We start from the raw sequence: 20674 nt of genomic DNA on the forward strand, positions 1-20674 counted from the left end.
GTGATTGTGTAAATGAGTTTGTAATCGAAAGGATGAAACTCATAAGGGATCATACAGCCAAATTTCTTGGAGAGAATAAACTTCTACCAAGAAAGTCAGCCCTTCTCTAAAATTTATTGTAAATTCCCAAGGCTGGTGGAAACTTAGTAAAATTGCCCAGTTTAACCCTCTGCTTCAGAACAAGCCTCACAAAGGAGGGCTGATCTTGTTTTCTCTTCTACATCCCCCAAGGAGACACCTTGTGAAGATCTCCTTATGTCTCATGGTTAGGAAGTTCTTCCTATAGTCTAGACCAGATTTCTCTTGCTGTACCTCCAGTGTATATCCTTCTTGAGCTGCCCTCATTCTTTTCTCCTGGATCTCTTTATCTTCTCTTTTGCAGGGCTGATACTAATAACTTTAGTTCTTTTCCAAGTGGACAGTTTCTCCTAAACCTTGTGTCATTTTTTGAGTCTCTCTCTATACCCACATAGGTATTTTTGTGGCTAGAGGGAGAGTCCTTTCGGGATGGTATTTTTAACCCTGGGTGGATCTGTGCTGTGAATAACCTGAGCCATTCTGGAACCATCGCCAGACCAGGCAGGTGGCAGCCCCATTTGCTCTTTCCTAAGCGCCAAGGCAGAGAAGCAACTCTGGCTCCTTCTCTCTGGACTGCATGCCTCCGGAACACGAAACTCAGTCACAGACACCATATTTAAACAGAGCAGGGAAAGGATGAAAATAGATAAAAACCTGTCCATGTGGGCCAGGAAAGCTGCATTTCCAATATGCTGTTAGCAAGACCCTGCTGCAATCCATATAGCATATAGAGATTCATCAGGGCCGAACCTGGATGGCAAGCAGCATGGCCACCCGTGGGTTCATTCCTAGACATTGATGTGCCAGGCATGTTCAAGAGACAAGGTCTGGGACAGGATGAGTACTCCCTTCCCTAGAGTATGGAAAAGTATGACTTAAACAACTAAGACTATGAGAAACAACACAAGAGTCCATTGAATTAAGGGTGGGGCTTTATGGTAGAGAACAATGGTTTTCAAACTTTTTAAGCTGAGGGAGTCTTCAGATAAAATTTTGGAAGTTCCATATGTAAAACAAATGTCAAAGAAGGACCATTGTGCCTTTGCCTGTGGTCCTAGGGTAGTAGTTAAGGCTCAAGTCTGAGGACAAATGCACCCACGGCAGCTCCCTCTCCACAGGGCTTTTAAGGAGATACTGACTCAGAGCACCAGCCTGACCACTCCCCATCCCAGGGTAAGAACCAAGACAGCAGAGATGGCTGTGGGGGAGAGTAGTGTGTGTGAAGTACCTCCCCCCGCCCCTTGCCACCCTGATCACTTTAGAAGATGGATCCTGCCTTTGCCCAGGGGTCTTCTGGCTGTCCTGGGATGGTTGGTAACTGAGGGAGGAACCGCCACATTGGAGGAGTGTGGTTGCTGTTATGCAGAAAATATTGCCAAAATTACCTGGTAGTAGCACCCAGGGGAGCCTTTGGGAGCCACCCCTTGTTAATGGGGCAGGTTGATGCCCCCATCCAATCGCAGGGAGCCCAGAGATGATGAGTTAGAATAACTGCTGTGAACAAAAAGAATGGGACTGCAAACTCTTTCAGCCAACTTGGGAAGAGACTGCCCCTTTCCCCCTTCATTCCCCCACACTGGAGGAGATGGTACCCAGAAGAGGAGGGGCCGGGGCATGTCTCTAAAGGTCAGGCCAGACTTCCTATATTAGTGGCCTTGAGCTCCAGTGTAGGACTGAGGTGAAGGAGAAAAGGAGGTCTAAATTAGATGTGAGAATGAAATTGTAATATGGACAGAACAATCCCTTGGAAGACAGATGAGGAGGGCATATGGGTCCAGATAGAGAAGGTAGTTTTGGGAAGGGGAGTTTCCAGGCCTGGGTAGGAAGGGAGGATGCCAAGAACCACTTTCCCCATGTCCCCAGCTTGGCCTGAGGCTGACACTGAGTTCAAGTGAATCAACCTCAATTTTCTCCATTAAAAGTAGCTCACAGGGCAGACTGGAGGCCACTCGTGGACTGGCAGGAAGACCTAGTCTTCTGTTTAATTGTGGTCAGGATTTCAGGCTTTTTAAAAATACATATCGAGTAGGGGTCAATTCCAATTCAATTCCAATTCCAATTCCAGATTCAAGTCACATTGCTTGCATGCTTGCTATGTATTGGTCCTGTGCTTGGTTCATTCATCAAGAATGAGGAAAGGAGAAGAGGATAAGACAAGGTACATCTACTCTTAGTGGCATGTCTTTGCTGATATTATTACCTTTGTTATTTCCCTCTTGCCCAACCCTATTCAAGACCACGCACATATTACATTCTTCCAAGAAACCTTTCCACACCACTGGCCATGGGACTCCAGTCCCTTCCCAGCTACCTAATGATCTTCCTAATGTATCATTCAATTCAGCCTCTCAGTGTGGTCTAGTTCATTTCTTCTCAACAATAATATGGAAATCAGCTCAAGGACAACAGGCATGCTGCCAAGAGTAGATGTGCCATGTCCTGTGGTCTGGGAAGTTCTCAGACGCTTGGTAAGTTCTGTTTTTAGTGCATCCTGGAGGGTTTCTGATGCCGAAGACCCCATTCATTGTAGCTGTAGCTTTGAGAAGCTTGAGAGATACTATGGCCCACATAGGGCCAGCCACATCAGGAATAGCTGGCAATGCCCTAGTCTAAACCTGACTCAAAACTCAAGGAGCAAGTGCTCTATAAGAGAAGAAATGGAAGTTTCCAGTCTCTTAAGGCCTGGGCCTGGGAAACTGGCTCAGTGTCCCTTTTGCCGTAATCTATTGGCCTCCACGGGTCACAGTCTCTGCCAGTTTCAGAGTGGAAGGGGTTAGATTTTTACCTCTCAGTGGGAGGAGTAGCACAGATTTGTGGCCATCTTTAGTGTATTACAATTTGATGAGAATAAAGTCATGTTCAGAAGGCCAGTATGTAAATCAGAAGGTGGGAGACTTAGAGACTCCTTTTGGGCTCTTCTTCTAACCCACAGTCTCTTTGTAGAAGAGCTTTGGAGCTGTAATTTGAATCCGACAGCTTTAACAACAGCTGTTTGGTGTGTGAGAATAACAGAGAAAAGAGAGTACCATATACTTAATGGTAATTTCCTCCAGATATTGTCCCATCTAGGAACTTATGCTGTCCAGCTGACACAGCTTACCCTTTGGGTTAGTGCTCTGGTCATTCTCAATGTATAGGTTAGCACAGGCTGTGGGAGCACCTAAAAGCTGCCTGGACTGCCTGCCAACCAGTCTTCATGTCGAGGCTCAAGCAGAGTGGAGGAAACTTAATCCTTTGGGACACTCCGGAGTTTTCCCCATCCATTATCTCTGCTTCATCGTACTAGGAAAGTTGTGCCTCCCTTCGCAGCCAAGAGCAGAGGACTTTGTCGATATAGCCCTGCCCCTTTTATGTTTGAGATTCTGAGCAGGTGTTATCTGAGAACAAGCAGGTGTTTGTAGAAATGTGACCTTGAGCCCTGGATACTGACCTGCTCTTTTGTTCTGGTGAGTCATTTTTCCTTGAATGAGGTTGGTTTCTGTTTTATGAAATGGTTGCGAGGCCACAGTGACCATTCTGGACATCACCATTGTATATGCAGGCACTCCCCTCACCAAGCAGAGAAATTGCTGAGTACATTTCATACCTTCCGGCCAGAGATATAGTCGTCCCTTGTCACCCATAAGTTTGTCTACAAAAAAATGGCAAACAGAGTATACTGAGGTCACACTTGCTTCCTTAAAGCAGCTTATGCCTATAGGAAAACAGAAGGTGCCTTGTTCCAATGACTTTTCTGTTATCAGTATAGAACAGCGGTCCCCAACCTTTTTGGCACCAGGGACTGGTTTCATGGAAGACAATTTTTCCACGGACCGGGGGTGGGCGGGGGAGAGATGGTTTCGGGATGATTCAAGCACATTCCATTTGTGCACTTTATTTCTATTATTATTGCATTGTAATATATGGTGAAATAGTTATACAACTAACCATAAAGCAGAATCAGTGGGAGCCCTGAGCTTGTTTTCACTTGCCACTCACTGATAGGGTTTTGATATGAGTCTGCAAGCAATTGATTTATTATGGTCTCCGTGCAGTCAAACCTCTCTGCTAATGATGATCTGTATTTGCAGCCGCTCCCCAGCGCTAGCATCACCGCCTCAGCTCCACCTCAGATCATCAAGATCATCAGGCATTCGATTCTCATAAGGAGTACGCAGCCTAGATCCCTTGCATGAGCAGTGTACAGTAGGGTTCACACTCCTATGAGAATCTAATGCCGCCGCTCGTCTGACAGAAGGTGGAGCTCAGGCGGTAATGTGAGCGATGGGGAACGGGGAACGACGGTTCACTCGCTCACCCACCGCTCACCTCCTGCTGTGTGGCCTGGTTCCTAACAGGCCACAGACCAATACCGGTCCGTGCCCTGGCGGTTGGGGACCCCTGGTATAGAAAATTAAGTTTAGTCCATCCTGAGAAGTTATGGGCATTTCTGAAAATCTTTGGCTAATAAGATATAACTTGGAACAGAGAAACTTGGAATTTAAGCCAGAATTCTGCATTTCATCAAATTTCCGTTTTCCTAATCACAGTGGAGAAGTGTGTGTATGTGTGTGAATGCACACTTCTGGACCTTTATGCTGAGCTAGTGGTTCACTCTTTAGGGCTCCCAGGTTCTGAAAAGTGTGAGTTCAGGTTAAACTCAGAAATAGGAAATGTTTGTATCTATAAACCAAGTTCAACATAGACATTTAAGTATGTGTGTCTATATAAACCAACTGACAAAGTTATACGTTGGAGTAATTTTCTAGAAAAGTCCTACTGATGGTAATGCTATCACAGAATTATAAAGTTCCACATCAGTCCTGTCCTGAAGGCTCTGTGCAAACAGTAGAAGCAGGGCCAGTAACTCAAAAGCCACTGCAACTGTAGGTAGAAGGTCAGGCCCTGTAAGACGCCACGTTTATTTCAGGATTTAAGACAAGACATTATCTGCTCAGGCCACATGACCCTGTACCTCATTCAGAGTGTCACATCCACAGAGGAGTGCCCCAAGTTGGTTACACCTCTGATGGTAGAAAAAGAATGGAGACACTCAGGGATCAGACAGCAGTGGACTTATGGGGGCAGGAAGGGCTGGACGTTCATGAGCACACTATATGGTTTGGGGGTTTCTAATGAAATGACATTCTTCTTGTAGTATCCTCAGAAGCAAAAGATGGGAGCCACTTGTATTCTGATCAGTGGCAGATAAAAAAATTTTTTAAATGATTTCTTTATGGTCATGCAAGATGTGACATATTGGGTTAGCCAAAAAATTTGTTTGGATTTTTCCATAAGATGTTACAGAAAACCCGAACGAACTTTTTGGCCAACACAATAGTTTATTGACATGATTTCTTTGGGGCTCTTCTGGGTTATTCTTGTTCTTTATGTGTCTAGTTTTGAGGGAGAGTTGATACACCCTTTCACTAATCATCCTGAAATCCTCCCCAATGTTTCACTTGCCTGCAATTATAGAAAAACACTCTCTAAATTCTCTTCCCCAAAGGTAGTGGTGTCTAGGACATTCTGCATTGCACGGCCGTGGTGTAGGAGAGAAGGGAAGCTGCATTCATTAGGAAGCGCTGGGGTTTTCAATAAGCACAGTACTGAACAGAGAGGCCCCCCTTAGCAATCACTCAAAGCAGAATGAGCTTCTTTGAAATATAAGTGGCCCTGTAAAAACACAAGCAGATTCTGCAATATCTATTTAGGGCATCCGGGAATGCCACATAATAGGAACTTGAGCACACCTGATGGTAACCATATGGCAGGTTCTGATGACAATAGGTAGAGGCTGCAGTAATTAATGAAAATGAGTTGCCATTTGTGGCCCCCGCAGTGAGAGGATGGAGAAGAGGCCAGTCTATTTGCAAAGGCTGTGATGTGCCCAGAGTGTGTTTCTGGACCACGACTGGCTGGGCTCGTGTCTCTGTGTGTGAATAGGTGTGAGAGAAATGACACAGTGGGAGGGAGGGCTTGGTTCTGGCCAGAGAACGATCATCATTCCCGGAGCTGCAGTGGGAAAATGCGTGTGCAGGTCCTCCTGGCTAATCTTGCATCACTAAACCCCTGTACCTGGCTGGTAGTTTTAGTTTGATGTGAGAGAGATTCCAGGTAGAAATCCAGTTTGTTGGCATGGTGGGACTACAAGCCTTCACTGTTTGAGGTCTTGGGTTTGCTGGGTGTGATTTTGCCATTTCTGGTTTTCAGGGCACAATGCCTCTGTTTACCCTCTTGGGGATGACTGGGCTGCCCTGCTTGAGGTGTGCTCTGGGTCAGGACATACCAAGGTTTGGCTAGCCTCTGGCAAAGGCAAAGAAGGAACTGATGCCTCATTGTTTTATTACTTCTTTCATAGATATGGGCTGGAGTGGAGGGTGGGAGCAGGCCAGGCAGAAGTGGGCCATGGGGAGATTCCAGAGAGACTGATTGATCTTGTCAAAAAGAATAAAGGTATCCAGGCCCCAGCACCCCCCTGCAGCACATGGGCATGTGGGATTGAAGCGGTCACTGTGAAGTTTGCGGTTAGGCGTTCCAAAAAGAAGTTTCTTCATGATTCCTGATTGCTTAGGACAGATATAAGCAATACCAGCTGGGACCCAGCAAGCCTGTCTCCAGCTTTATTGTTTCTGATTTATCGGTGGTGTGTTCGCCTAAAAGAACTGATCTATCTGTCCTTTATTGCTAGCCTGTTCCATAGCCAGATAGGAGAGTTGAACATTAACAAGTGGATTTGCTTTCAGTAGCTGCGTGTGTGTGTGTGTGTGTGTGTGTGTGTGTGTGTGTGTGTGTGTGTGTGTGTGTGGTGTGTTTAGAAAGATAATAGTATATTGCTCAGGGGCAAGTGATTCAGATTTCTACAAGAAGATTTCCATTCTTTTGTCTTCCATCTTGAATTTTCTCTAACTTATTTGAAGCTGCCTCTTTTACTAAAACCAGTGAGGATCCGTGAGGCTGTTTTGTAGAAGTCCCTGGAAAGTGGTAGAAACTCAGCTGGAGCCAGGCTGTAGACACCAGGCGCTATGCATTGCAGAGATGTTTCAAGTTATCCCTTGTGGACAGTTGGCACTGTTCAGTGTTAAAGGGCTCCATGGTGGCGTTTCAGAGAGCACTCCAACCCTCCCTCCAGCTCAAGTGACAAGTTGAGTTTACAAATGATGTGCTCTACTCACCCTACCTTGAGTTTCTGGCTTAAAAGTGCATAGTCAGGGGCTTCCCTGTTGGCTCAGTGGTTGAGAGTCCGCCTGCCGACGCAGGGGATACGGGTTCGTGCCCTGGTCCGGGAAGATTCCACATGCCGCGGAGCGGCTAGGCCCGTGAGCCATGGATGCTGAGCCTGTGCATCTGGAGCCTGTTGCTCCACAACGGGAGAGGCCACAACAGTGAGAGGCCCGCGTACCGCAAAAAAAAAAAAAAAAAAAAAAAAAAAGTGAATAGTCAGAACTCTCAAGATGTGTAAAGGGAAAGGTTTTACTACCTAGTGGAAAATGATCTTTGAAGTTGACTCTTAGTGGATTGGCAAAGTAGACAGATGGACTGCTCTGACTCAGAGGCCAAGTGAGAAACTTCTGGGGCTCTTTCACAAGAAAAAGGGGCAAGGTGGTAACAGGAGATGAGAGACTTGTGACTTACCAATCTGGAGTTCAGCCCATTCATTCCTTTTTTGAAGGAAACAAATAACATTCTGCTAAAATGACAGTGATCTTTGGATTGGAGTTTGTTCTCTACGGTTTGTGAGATGTTTTTTCATTTGCATAATTTCTTTCTGCACTTTCTTGATTACAGGTTATAATGAGTGGGGGGAAAGGAAGATGAAAGGAGAATGCCCAATGCATAGAAACCAACTTCTGTCATGGAGATTTAGCCTTGTCACATGTGCGTTCTAGGGATAGAGATACTAGAGATCGGATGGGCGCCCCTCTGTGGTTGGAGACAAGAATCCGATTCTTTTCTTGGGGGGTTTAATTAATTAATTAATTAATTTGTAATATCTTTATTGGAGTATAATTGCTTTACAATGGTGTGTTCGTTTCTGCTTTATAACAAAGTGAATCAGCTATACATATACATATATCCCCATATCTCCTCCCTCTTGCGTCTCCCTCCCACCCTCCCTATCTCACCCCTCTAGGTGGTCACAAAGCACTGAGCTGATCTCCCTGTGCTATGCAGCTGCTTCCCACTAGCTATCTACTTTACATTTGGTAGTGTATATATGTCCATGCCACTCTCTCACTTCGTCCCAGCTTACCCTTCCCCCTCCCTGTGTCCTCAAGTCCATTCTCTACGTCTGTGTCTTTATTCCTGTCCTGCCCCTAGGTCCTTCATAACCATTTTTATTTTTAAGATTCCATATATATGTGTTAGCATACAGTATTTGTTTTTCTCTTTCTGACTTCCTTCACTCTGTATGACAGACTCTAGGTCCATCCACCTCACTACAAATAACTCAATTTCGTTTCTTTTTATGGCTGAGTAATATTCCATTGTATATATGTGCCACATCTTCTTTATCCATTCATCTGTCGATGGACACTTAGGTTGCTTCCATGTCCTAGTTATTGTAAATAGTGCTGCAATGAACATTGTGGTACATGTATCTTTTTGAATTATGGTTTTCTCAGAGTATATGCCCAATAGTGGGATTGCTGGTCATACGGTAGTTCTATTTTTAGTTTTTTAAGGAACCTCCATACTTTTCTGCATAGTGGCTGTATCAATTTACATTCCCACCAACAGTGCAAGAGGGAAGAACCCGATTTTGACTTCATTTAGGATCCAGTGTCTACCAGGGCAGCAGAGTTCAGCAGGCAGACTCTTCCACTACCTCACTGAATGAACAGTGTCTGCTGTCTTGTGCATGAAAAACACCAAGGAAAATCTTAATAGTTTTACACAATCCCTGATAGTTTTCTAAATCTTCAACAATATTTTTCCCTCCCAGAATCAGGGCAGATTTTTATAGCATTCTCAAGTGCATGTGCTCTTTTTTTTTTTTTTTTAAATAAAACCAAGCATTAAAAAAAGGGCCAAGACTAGTGCTATTTTGTTATCGCCTTAGATTATTTCAAGATTGTACTGGAGAAAATGTGTATCCCAATTTGCCTCAATCAGAAATGAGTGTGTGTGAATGAGGAGGTCTTTAAAATATTTAAACATGGATTCTTTTCCTCCTTAAAGGTGCAAGGATGTTGCCTTCAACACCTTTCTTGCTGGAGAGAATTGAGCATTTGGTTTTATCAGACTGGCATGGTAATGAAGCTATTTTGATAGAAATAGCCTCATTACTATTCATTTTTGCTGGCTCTCAACTAATTCTTGAACCAAAGTTCTGTTTTTTCCCCACCAGAGGAGAACAGGCACAACAAGCAAAATAAGAAGATATCCTTAGCCTCTGAAGCTGATGACAAATGCAGACCCAGTTCTGTCCATGGAGCCGTTTTGGAGGCGCCTGCCTCTACCTGTGATGATTCCCCACGACACCACCTGGCAGCGTGAAGGGCTGGCTTTTCCTCCTCCTTGCCTTCCCTAAAACACATGCCATTCTATTCAGAGGGGGACCTTGCCGTCCAGAGGTCCCATTCATCTCCTGTCCTTTCTTAACATGGTGTAACCAGGAGCATCTTGCACTGGATTGAAGAGATCTGGCTTCAGTCTAGTTCTTCTTCTAGCTGTATGACCTTGACCACGTCATCAAACCATTCTGGTACCATTCTTTCCCCAGTCTTTCCATTTTAAAATAAACTATTGTAGAATAGCTGTAGATTTACAAAATTTGCAAAGACAGTAGAGTGTCCGTGTGTAAGTCCCTCACGCTTTCCCCTATGAATAACATTTTACGTTTGTCATAACTAAGGAACCAGCTTTGATGCATTACTATTAACTAAAGTCTACATTTTACTCAGATTTTACTAGTCTTATAATGTCCTTTTTCTGTTTCAGAATCTCATCCAGGATACCATTTAGTTGTTTCCTTAGCCTCCTCTGGTCTGTGACAGTTTCTCAGATTTTTCTTGTTTCTGCTGACTTTGACAGTTCTGAAGAATACTTGTCAGGTAGAGTGTCTCAATTTGGGCTCGTCTGATGTTTCTCTCATGGTTAGACAGGGGTTTTCGGGTTTGGGGGGGAAGACCGTAGAGGTAAAGTACCTTTCTCATTACATCATATGAGTGGTACATGCTTTTAGCTGATAGTTATCCTTGATCACCTGGCCAAGGTAGTGTTTGCCGGATTTCTCCACTGTAAAGTCTCCCCACTCTTCTTCCATACTCTACTCTTTGGAAACAAGTCACTAAGTGCAGCCCACATGCAAGGTGGTGGGTAGAGGAGATTAAGTTCCACCTCCTGGTGGGAGAGTATTTACATAAATTATTTGGAACACTTCTGTAAGGGAGTTGGATCTCTTCTCTCCGTGTGTTTATTCAATCATTTCTTTCTTATCAATGTGGACTTGTGGATATATATTTTATTTTTCCAGTTTTATTGAGATATAAACAACATGTAATGTGAATATATATTTTAAATTTTAGATTTTAAGCCAACACTGTTGTTCCTTATTTTGTTCTTCAAATTGTTAACAGTTTGGGCCGTTAGGAGCTCTTTCAAGTTGGATTCTGTGTAACTTTTGACTGCCATCATCATTTTGTTTTGTGAGCACTTCTGTACTTTCTGTCACTGCATGATGCTTTAGGCTCATCGTGTGTATTCCCTGCCTTGGCCCTGCAATCAACCATTTCTCCAAGGAACCCTGGTTCCTTTTATTAGAGAATGGTGTTAGAAACTTTGGTTTTTAGGATCTAGGTGCTAGGTATGGCTTCCCATTTTCTAAAATCCACCTTTTATATGTACACCATTGTGTCCTGTTGGACATACAGAGAAGTATATTATGTCTTTCCCTCAAGGTTAATATAGGTAAATATCATAAAAAAGAATACGTAATCAAGTGTTAGAGTTTTTGGCTAAAATCAAAAGGAAGTATAGATTCTCATAGACTCGTTATTCACATCCAGTTCTAGGCTGGAATTGGGAAATGTTAAATTATTTACATGGGTATGTTAACAGTCTGAATAAATGCTGCTCACTTCAGGCGTGGGTCCCCAAGCCATCTCCTTTGCTACAGAAAGGAGAAGTGTCGACGGCTTAAATATTTGAGGAACGCTTCCTGGAGGAGGTGGCACTTGTCTTGGTACTTGAAGGACAGATGCTTGTTTGGGGCAAAGGAAATATTCTTGTATGTCTCTTTGGGAAAGATAGTAGAAAAAACTAGCTCAGAGATGGGGTCCTAGAGGACTTATTAAATGTCATTGTTCTTAGGAGACTTGAAGTCTATCATGGATTTCTCCACTGTTACAAAGGTGTGTTCCCTTAATCCAGACCCTCCAAAGTGTCGACATTTAGTTAAAATATTCTTCGTGTTTTCTATATGAAGGGAGAGGGAGCCACCTGAGCTCATACCAGTAGTCATAATTATTAAATGTCTGCTGAACACTTCAGCGGTGGAGATTGGGACAAGTTGCGTGTCCTTTATGTGGCAGCAGCTGCATGCTCGCGTGCTTCAATGTTTGGTGGTACATTTTAACTTTTGGCGTTCTATGTAAAGAGCTTTGTGGAGTCTATAGAAATTAATTTTGAGATGTTCCAGGGGATTTTTCCCTTGGAGCAGAGTAGCCAAAATGAATAGGGCCAGCACTGACACAAGCTCTTTAATGGGTGTAGTCTTGTAAAAGTGTTCATTAGCTTCAGCTGGGTCATCATTAAATAAAATGACCTCCATCAAAAGTCTTAGGTCAAGTGTGCTTGCTTCAGACCCAGGTCTTAAGGTCTTTGAATGCTGGACTGTGTTTTTTTTCCAGTAAAAATGGCTAGAACTTACCTGTTATCTTTTTAAAAGTTAAGTTCTGCTAGACCGGGTGGTTTTCTTTATTCATTAAGGAGTTCAGTGTGAATTGACTCATTGATAGGAAATAGGTCTCAAGACAGAAACAAACCTTTTCACACACTAGAGCAGAAAATATAGGAAATAGAAATGTTCCTCTTCCACACACAAGCTTTACCTACCACAGCATCAAAAGAAAGTTTTTAGCTATGGAAAATAGAAGAAGCTTTGTTCTTGATGATATTACAATAGCACTTAATTATACTTACCTTACTGCATGGTTTCATCTAACATCATCCCAAGATATATAATGATGTGCAGTAAATGCATCACATAGAAGAGTTGATCTAGAAAGCCACAAACCAATGTGGGAGGAGGAGCCCACTATATTTTATGCTAGTAAAACTACTTTGACTTGGGCAAAAAGGACAGATGGTGGATGTGAAGAATTATCATTATCCCCTCTGGTTATGTTAAAACAATGTGTTTGGACATTTAAGTGATTTTTTTTCCTTCAGCTGTTGCAGCTACGTTCTCATGGAGTGCCTCATCCAGGGCTTCAGCCTCACAGCTCCTGATGCCTCTTTCTCCACCAATCTCCACCACAACTTCACTTTAGCAGCTGCTCTCATAGCAACTACTAGCCCTTGTCGTCAACTGGAGTTGCTCCATGTTTGAAATCCTGAACTCTGAAATCCTCCTTTCTGACCACAACCTCTGATCCTTCTATCAGTCCCCACTCTTTCATGCCCTTGAAATATGTTCTTTGGTCTCATTGGGACTCTTGGTCTCTTGACCTCTCCTTATGTTAGCAGTCCCTCACTCCCTCCCAACTCCATCCCTAGTCCTGCCCTGTTTGTACAGCCATTTCAGCTGTACTCTCACAAGCATTCAGTTCTCTCACTCCTTTGACTTTTTGTTTTATCTTTCATTCCAGTCTCAGGCTAATGATTTCTCTCTCCCTCCTCCCTCATCCTCCCCTTCTCCCCATCTACCTTTCTCCTTCTCCTCTCTCTCTCTCTCTCTCTCTCTCTCTCTCTCTTCATTTCTTGTCCTGGGCTTCTAGGCACTATGGAAGACAATTTCCTAACCAGAATGATCTACCTCATTAAAAATCCTTGATTTTCAACCTTATCTCAATGGTGAAGCTGTTTAGTAGTTCCAGGGCAGGGACCAGGGTGGGGTGAGTGAGGTGCCAAGAATGCAAAATTTAAAGAGACACTCACTCCTGGAGCCAACTCTGCATTTGCTGAATCCTGAGAATGAGTACCTTCTTAAGTTGTGTGCCCTAGGTGCCCCACTAGCCACACTCTAGGCTTGACCCAGACATTTACTCATCTCTAGTTACCTCTTTCATGGGTCGCTCGAGGTAGCCATTCTCATCTTTATCACTGTCCTCAATCTACCTGTAAACCATACATAGAAGATGACTTTATCTATTTCAGTGAAAAAATACTGGTCACCAGATTTGAATTTCCTCAGCTTCCATCCTGCCACCAGACTTACCTAATCCTTTACCTTCTTCCATTCTCTTTGCCTTAAGAGACGTTCCACATTCTCCCACCTTTGCTCTTGGTCGCATCACTTAAACTCTCTAGAATCCTTACCCATCAATTACCCTCTCCCTCTCTTGCATTGATACCTTGTAAATATGATTGAGTCTCTCCTTTACTAAAAATAGAGTAAACCTATATTTTGTAAACCTCTTTTCTCAACCTTGCCTTCCTTTTGAGTTAGTCCTCATCTCCAGTGGGTGTGAAAAATGTTCTACACTCTTCCTTATCCTCAGGCAGTACCCAGGCAGTACAATCTAATTTTTTATCTGACTTCTGCTCCCATCATTATACCGTGTACTCTCTTGGAGTTCCTGGCGAACCCCCAATGTCCATTGGTTCATTAGTTCTTCTGAGTCTTCATCTTGTCCATCCTCTCTGTGCTGTCAGCTTGACCCTGCTCTCCCTGTGTCTGAGGCCTTCCATTCTGGTTCCCCACTTGCCTCTCTGGTGCCTCTTCCTCAGTCCCCTCTTCTGGCATCTGTCCCTTGTCTGATCCTCAAGTCTCATACTGGCTCTTCTCAGTCAGCTTACACCACACTCTTGCTTTGAGTGACTACCCACTCCTGTGGCTTCAGCTACTCACCTATACATTCCTTGATGAAACCCATATCATATTTTCTAACTGACACTTCCCCATTGAACTCCTGATCCAGTTCTTCAAGCTCAGTATTTCCAAAACCAAACTATCTTTTGCCCCAAACCTGTCCTCTTTTTGAATTTTTTTCTTCATTAAGGCATAGTTATCACCTAGTTAACCAAGTTAGGAGTTTCAAAATCAGTTTTGAATTTTTCTTTTTCATCCTCCTTAGAGCAAATCAGTTGATTCAATCATCAAAATGTTCCTTCAGGGCTTCCCTGGTGGCGCAGTGGTTGAGAGTCCGCCTGCTGATGCAGGGGACGTGGGTTTGTGCCTCAGTCCGGGAAGATCGCACATGCCGCAGAGCGGCTGGGCCCGTGAGCCATGGCCGCTGAGCCTGTGCATCTGGAGCCTGTGCTCCACAACGGGAGAGGCCACAACAGTGAGAGGCCCGCGCACCGCAAAAAAAAAAAAAAAAAAAAAAAATGTTCCTTCACATTGACCGTCTGTTAACATCTTAATTTATTATTTCTTGAGTGAACAAATTCAGTAAGCCCTAACTGGTCCCTTGACCTTGACTTCAGTCACTTGCCTTTATATCGTTCTGAAATACCAGGTTTGGTGTTGTCATTCCCCTGATCAAAACCTTTGGTGACTCCCCATTGACCATGTGAAACTCAGATCCAGATTGCTTAGTGTGATATTCAACATCTCTCACAGTTTACCTCTCCAGGCTCCTTTTCTGCCTCTTCCGTTTTAACCGTATACTCTCTGGGACTCCAGCCATCCTGCTTACTAGCTGCTTTCTGAACATGTTTTAATGTCCTAGAATGTCTCTCTAACCTTCGCTTTCTGGTCAACTCCTATTTATTCTTCAGGACCTGGTTCAAGTGTCACCTCTCTCAAGAGGCTTCCTTTGTCTTTCTCTCTCTCTTTCCCCTGTCTTATAACTTTACCCAGTCTTCTATTAAAGCATGTATTTATTGCATTGGAGGTAGTGGTATATATATCTCAGTCTGTTCCACTAAGCTATGCACTTAATTTTGGGAATCAAGCCTTAGTCACATCAGTAACCCCTGCATCTAACATGGAACTTTACATATAGTAGGTATTCCAACATGTTTCTTGAAAAAATAATTGTTCCTGCTCTGAAGCTAATTTGATGGGTGACTTTGGGCAGTTGCTTCTCTTGCTTGGCCCCAGTTTGCTCCTCTGTAAGAGAAATGAATTGGACTAAAGGGTTTGAAATTTCTATGATTCTGTGCTGGCATCTCTCGGATTTTGGATCTGCCTGAGAGGCCGCTAGGGGACATGTAGATGAAGCTTATATCAAAAGTCTGTTGAAGCACTACACAGAGGCAAGGCAAGTAAAAGGGAAGATAAAATGAGAAAAGCATTCAGCAAGAAAGAATAAGTGTCCCTGCCGAATCTCATGCCTTCAGAATCTTGTTCATTGGTAAACATTTCTGCTGTGTGTGAAGGCCATAGTCCTGTTTGCAGTGAGGAGCACAGTACAAGTTTAAGACATGATCACTGCCCTCAGTGGGCTTGTGCTTAAGTTTGTGAGGGCTATAGGTATATAAATTATGATTACAAGGACGCATGAGTGAGTGTAAGATATTATCTAAGGTGAGAAGAAACACAGTCTTTGGGGGACAGATGGACAGGGCAGTCAGTAGCACATATAGTCCTCTTGTGTGGAGTACAAAATCATGCCCCTTCCCCTGGCTTGGTTAATGGAGTGTGGACTAGACTTCCCATCTCCACTCCCCACTGACCAGGCCTGTACAGGGCAAAACCAACAAAACTGTGTAGAGGTGCTGCTCCTAGCTTCCCTCTCCAGGGAAGGCCCAAGCCAGGGTCTAGAGAGAGGACACGAGAGCCATTGACACAGTAATGCCCAGATGCTCCATGAGGATCATTGGTCAGGGGGCTGGCCTCCACGATCTTGATTTAATCACACTGTGCTGGCCAAACCTGTGCAAGGGCCACTGGGAACTTAGTTCATTTTTTCTTGACTTTTCCTTCCCTCCTGCCTTAAGTGAGATTGTGGGACTTGTTGATTTCAGGCCAGGATTCTTATGCCAAAGGGGATGATCTGGTAATGGAACCCTCCTTCCTGCTACCCCTCCTCTCTCTACATTTGCTCTACCTGACTTACCTCAGCCTGTCTAGGACCCTGCTGCTGCTGTAGTGGCAGTGGAGTATGCCCAGAAAAGGTCCAGATGCTGTGCCATGCCTTTTGCTGTGCTGGACACACTGGCAGGCCTGGAGCTGGCCAAGGGAGGACCCACTAAGTGGTCAAAGATGGGAGTGAATTCCAGTGCCCAGTGTCCTGCTGTCTGCTGTGGTTTCTGGCAGGTAGGAGAAAGCCTGTGTGTGATGTGAAGGGCCTTCCAGTGGACTCAGTGACCCTCCTGGGCAGCCAGGCCTCTTTTCCTTCCTCCTCCATCGCTCATTTCTCTCTTTCAACTTCATTCCCTGGTGGGCTGGCTGGGAATCAGCAGAGGGAAAAAGTAATTGAAGTGCTTAAGAGGAATTGTTTGCGGGAGGAAGAGGCAGGGTCAAAAGGAGAACAATTAAGAAGTGATGTGATACAACTGTGCGGAGAAGAATTTAGTATGAATATAATGATCAATTTCCTAATAATTAGGTCTCTAAGACGGCTGAATAGTTCCCCAAGAGGCAGTGGTGGGAACCCCATTGCTTGGTCATTTCTAATTAGACTGGAGAAGCACTCACAGAAAATGCTGCAGAGAAAATCCCTCATGCAGGGGGATGGGCACGTGACCCGGGGGGCCTCCGTTATCTCTCATTTCTATGATTCATTGATGAGCACATAATTCACTGATTAGTTAGGCAGCCAAACTTTAAGGAGTCTATTGGTTTCTCACCTCACCTCTGGCCCTTTTAAATTGACCAGATCTATTATCTTCAAAGAGAAAATCCAAGGCAGGCAGTGACCTAGGCCAGGGAAGATGCTGCCTCATTTCTACCCAAAGAGTTTAAACAGGAAAAACCAGTCCCATTCTTCATTGGCTATGCAGTGGGTGTGGACAGTTTGAGGTTTTACCTGGTGATGTTTCCTTCTCCTTAAGAGCCTGCAGGGTCCTTAGGAGTTTTATATAGAGAAGGGATATTTTTAACTAGCATCCATTTGGTAACCAAGTGCCTTAACAAGAGCCAGTGCAGTGTGCCAGCTCTGGGGCCAGCCAGCCCAGGGCTGGTACCGGCTCAGTTCTTTGATATGTGACCTTGGGTCAGTTCCTAAGCTTTCTGTGCCTATTTTCCCCTTCTGTAATATGGTGCCCGTAATTATAGATACCTCATTTGGTTTTCATGAGGATGAAACAAGTTAATATTGGGAAAGTATATAGGATTGTGCCTGTCAAGTACTATGGATCAGTGGTATCTTGGTGGTTGGTGGCCGTTATTATTACTAAGTTATAGTCGCTGTTGAGGCATATGTCCTCCTTTAGAAGTCCTGACTTTGTTAGTGTTCTGTTTACCACTGATAGAGAACTGAGTGTTTTGTTGGGTGTCCTTATGCATCTGAGCATGTGCTGCAGCAGGTATTTATTGAGTCTCTACTGTGTGCAAAGAGATGGGAGTCCCTGCACTCGAAAGGCAAATGATGTTGTGTGTGTGTGTGCGTGTGCGTGCTTGGGGTAGGAGAGAGTAAGCGTACAGATAATTCTCCTAAGAAGTTTGTGGAGTACCACGAGAGACCCTCTCCTGTGGAAATATCAAGGACACAGTCATCTCATCTGACTGAGGTGCAGCCAGTGGTCAGGAAGAAAGCATCAGGCAGGAGGTGGTGAGGGGAGCAGGCCTTGGCAGATGGCAGAGAGCACTTCAGTTAATGTGGATCTAATCCGTTGACTGCAGTCTGGGGTTCACAGAGGAGAGGCCGATTAGACCCATGTGATGGTGTTGCAGAGGGTCCCAGGTGCCAGATGGAGAACTTCCATTTCCTTTGGTGGGTCACAGGGATCAAGGGAAGATTTATGAGTGAGGGAGAGCCAGGAGCAGAGTTGTGCTTTCCAAAGACCCATCCTGCCGGGGTGTGGAGAAGGCAGAGCCTGGGGACTGGGCGCGTGCCCCACCATGCTTCGTGTGCAGCTGGGCCCCAGGGCTTGGCCACTTTTGTGTCCAGTCCTTGGCACTTCCCTGGGGCTCCCAGCCTGCTCAGTGGCAGGAACCTGGCCAGAGAGTACACAACCACCTTTGTGACAGCCCAGAATTCATTAGAATGTGCCATTTTGTCTCTTCTTTCTAGTTTTGTACAGGCAGTGTGGCAGTGTGGTCCCAGAACTGTGGTGGGGCTTGATGGAAATGATGCAGGCACACCCCATCTCTTCTGCCTCTCCCATTTAAGGCAACAGAAGCTGTTTCCTGTAAGAATCGGACCCAAATATTATTATTTGGGGACAAGTGGGCAGGTTTTTTATGTCCAGTAGAAGATAAAGTGCTTTTTATAAAGTTCTTAGAGAGAAAAGGTAGCTGAAGTGGTTTACCATTACAAGGAAGGAAGGAAGGAAAGGAAAGGAAGCATTAATTGGACACCTGTTATGTCCCCAGATACCTTGCCATGCACATAGACTTTTACTTTCCCATATGCCTCATCGTAACTCTGCAAAGTAAGAATTCTACCCATATTGAAGAAATAAAACTGAGGCTTGTGTAAACGAACCTAACTTTTCGGACTTCAAAGCTTATGTTTCCCTGTTCCATGATGGTTCCTCGCCAGGTGGCTGTGTATCAGGAGAAGATGCCCAGCCAATTTAGAGAAGGTAGTCCCAGCTTAAGGCTGGCCCCTCTTCCCTACTCTGTTCTGTCCACTATGATTCTAATCAGGGTAGCAGAAAATATTACTGAAGGAATTAGGTAAACCTCATTCCCAGGTGTGATCCCAGGCAGCACTTGTCTCAGGGTGTGGTCACCTTCACTGTGACCTCCCTCCCTCCCTCCACTGAAGGAAGGAAAGCCTGCTTCCTTCATTAATGTCCTACTGCCAGTGGTCTGGGGCGAGGGGCACCTGAATCTCAGCAGTGCCTCTCCAGAGAAACCTGAGCCTCCAACTTGCAGCCTGCGGATTGTTGCTGAGAGCCCCGTGATGCTTCTCTCCTCTCCCTGGACCCCGGATGCATCTGTCAAATGTAGGGGGCACAACTCTAAAATGTCCTCAAGTAGACGGACAGGCACTCTTGCCAGCCTCAGAGACACTGAGGAGGAATTCAGGCGGCCTCTGCTTGGAAGGGGAGCCGAGAGGCTGTCTGTCTCCAGTGTGACATTTGCTTTTTTACTGCTTTTAAATTCCAGGATTTTCAGTGAGCTTTGTTCTCCCCGTTTGCCTGAGATAGAGATGTTCTCGAATATTCTCTCGAGCAAGCATGCTGGAATCCCACCCCTTCTCATGGTTGTCTTCCCCATGCCCCCGAAGCATCACAGTACTTACTCTGCCTTTCTCAACATAGGGATTTGGGGGAAGATTCCATATCTTTGATAAGGTTCAGGCCATTCTCTTTTACTACAGAGTTGTGTGGGGGTTTTTTTGGTCAGGCTGAACAGGAGGCCCATTTGGAGGGTAGTGGAAGGTTCTGGTGCTAATTGAGGCCATGCGTTTTGTACTTGGGTGCCGGCTGGTGAGGCAGATTTAGAGGACTATCGGGAATCTTAGATTAAATACCATTAAACCCAACTTCTTATACCCCTGCTGTTCAGTGCGCACATGGGGAGAACGAAGATCGGATGTTCAGGATTCTTGTTTGGGAAAACCATATGGAAAAAACCACACAGCAGTAAGTCTATAATCAGGGCTTACAGCATGCGGCCCGTTGGGTGCCAGGAGTGCCGCCTCTCCCACCTCCAGAAGGTACATGGGATTGGTCCTCTGATGAGGAAACTGAGCCCAGGAAAGGAGGTCTTGTTTCCACACGGAGAGCGATAGCACACTTCCCCCTGTAGTACTCAAAAGTGTAGTTCTCAAATGTTTCTTCTGTAGTTATTGAAGTCACCATTCTCAAAATGTTTTTATATTTGTTACACTGATCCTTATAATGATCCTACTGGAGGTAGATAGAGAGTCTCACGTGTCCCTTTCCAGCAGAGAAGGCAACCTCAAAGAGAGGGGTTTGGCAAGCTGGCCGGAATGATAAGAGGTCAGCACAGGGCTGCGTCTGGAAGCACAGTTCGTATATTAAACAGAGGTGCCCGGCCAACAGGGTGAGGAGGGCCTGAAATCCAGCCTGTGCTCTGGCACTAAGCTGTGTGCTAGCTGTGTCGGCCGGGAGAAAGGGACCTCTTTTTCTGATGCCACAGAGGCTCAGTATGGGTGAAACAAGCTGGCCCCACTGCTCCTGACTCGTGGACTAGCCTTGTTCTGCCACAGCATATTGCCTCCCCTTTGTCCCTGATTATATTCTGTGGTCCCCGAGGCCTTGGTGTTTTCATGCTCAGAGCAACCTTGTTAATTCCATGCTATCAGTGGGATAATTTTTCTTATTGGCCAGGTTGGGACTGTGTGGTTGAGTGATGTTTCTGCTCAAGAGGGGTTTATAAGTGGAACTAAAATAAATATAGGGTATCTTAGGGAATGTGTGGTAA

This window comes from Phocoena phocoena, chromosome 14, assembly GCF_963924675.1.
Source record: "Phocoena phocoena chromosome 14, mPhoPho1.1, whole genome shotgun sequence".
In the NCBI taxonomy this organism is placed as follows: domain Eukaryota; kingdom Metazoa; phylum Chordata; class Mammalia; order Artiodactyla; family Phocoenidae; genus Phocoena; species Phocoena phocoena.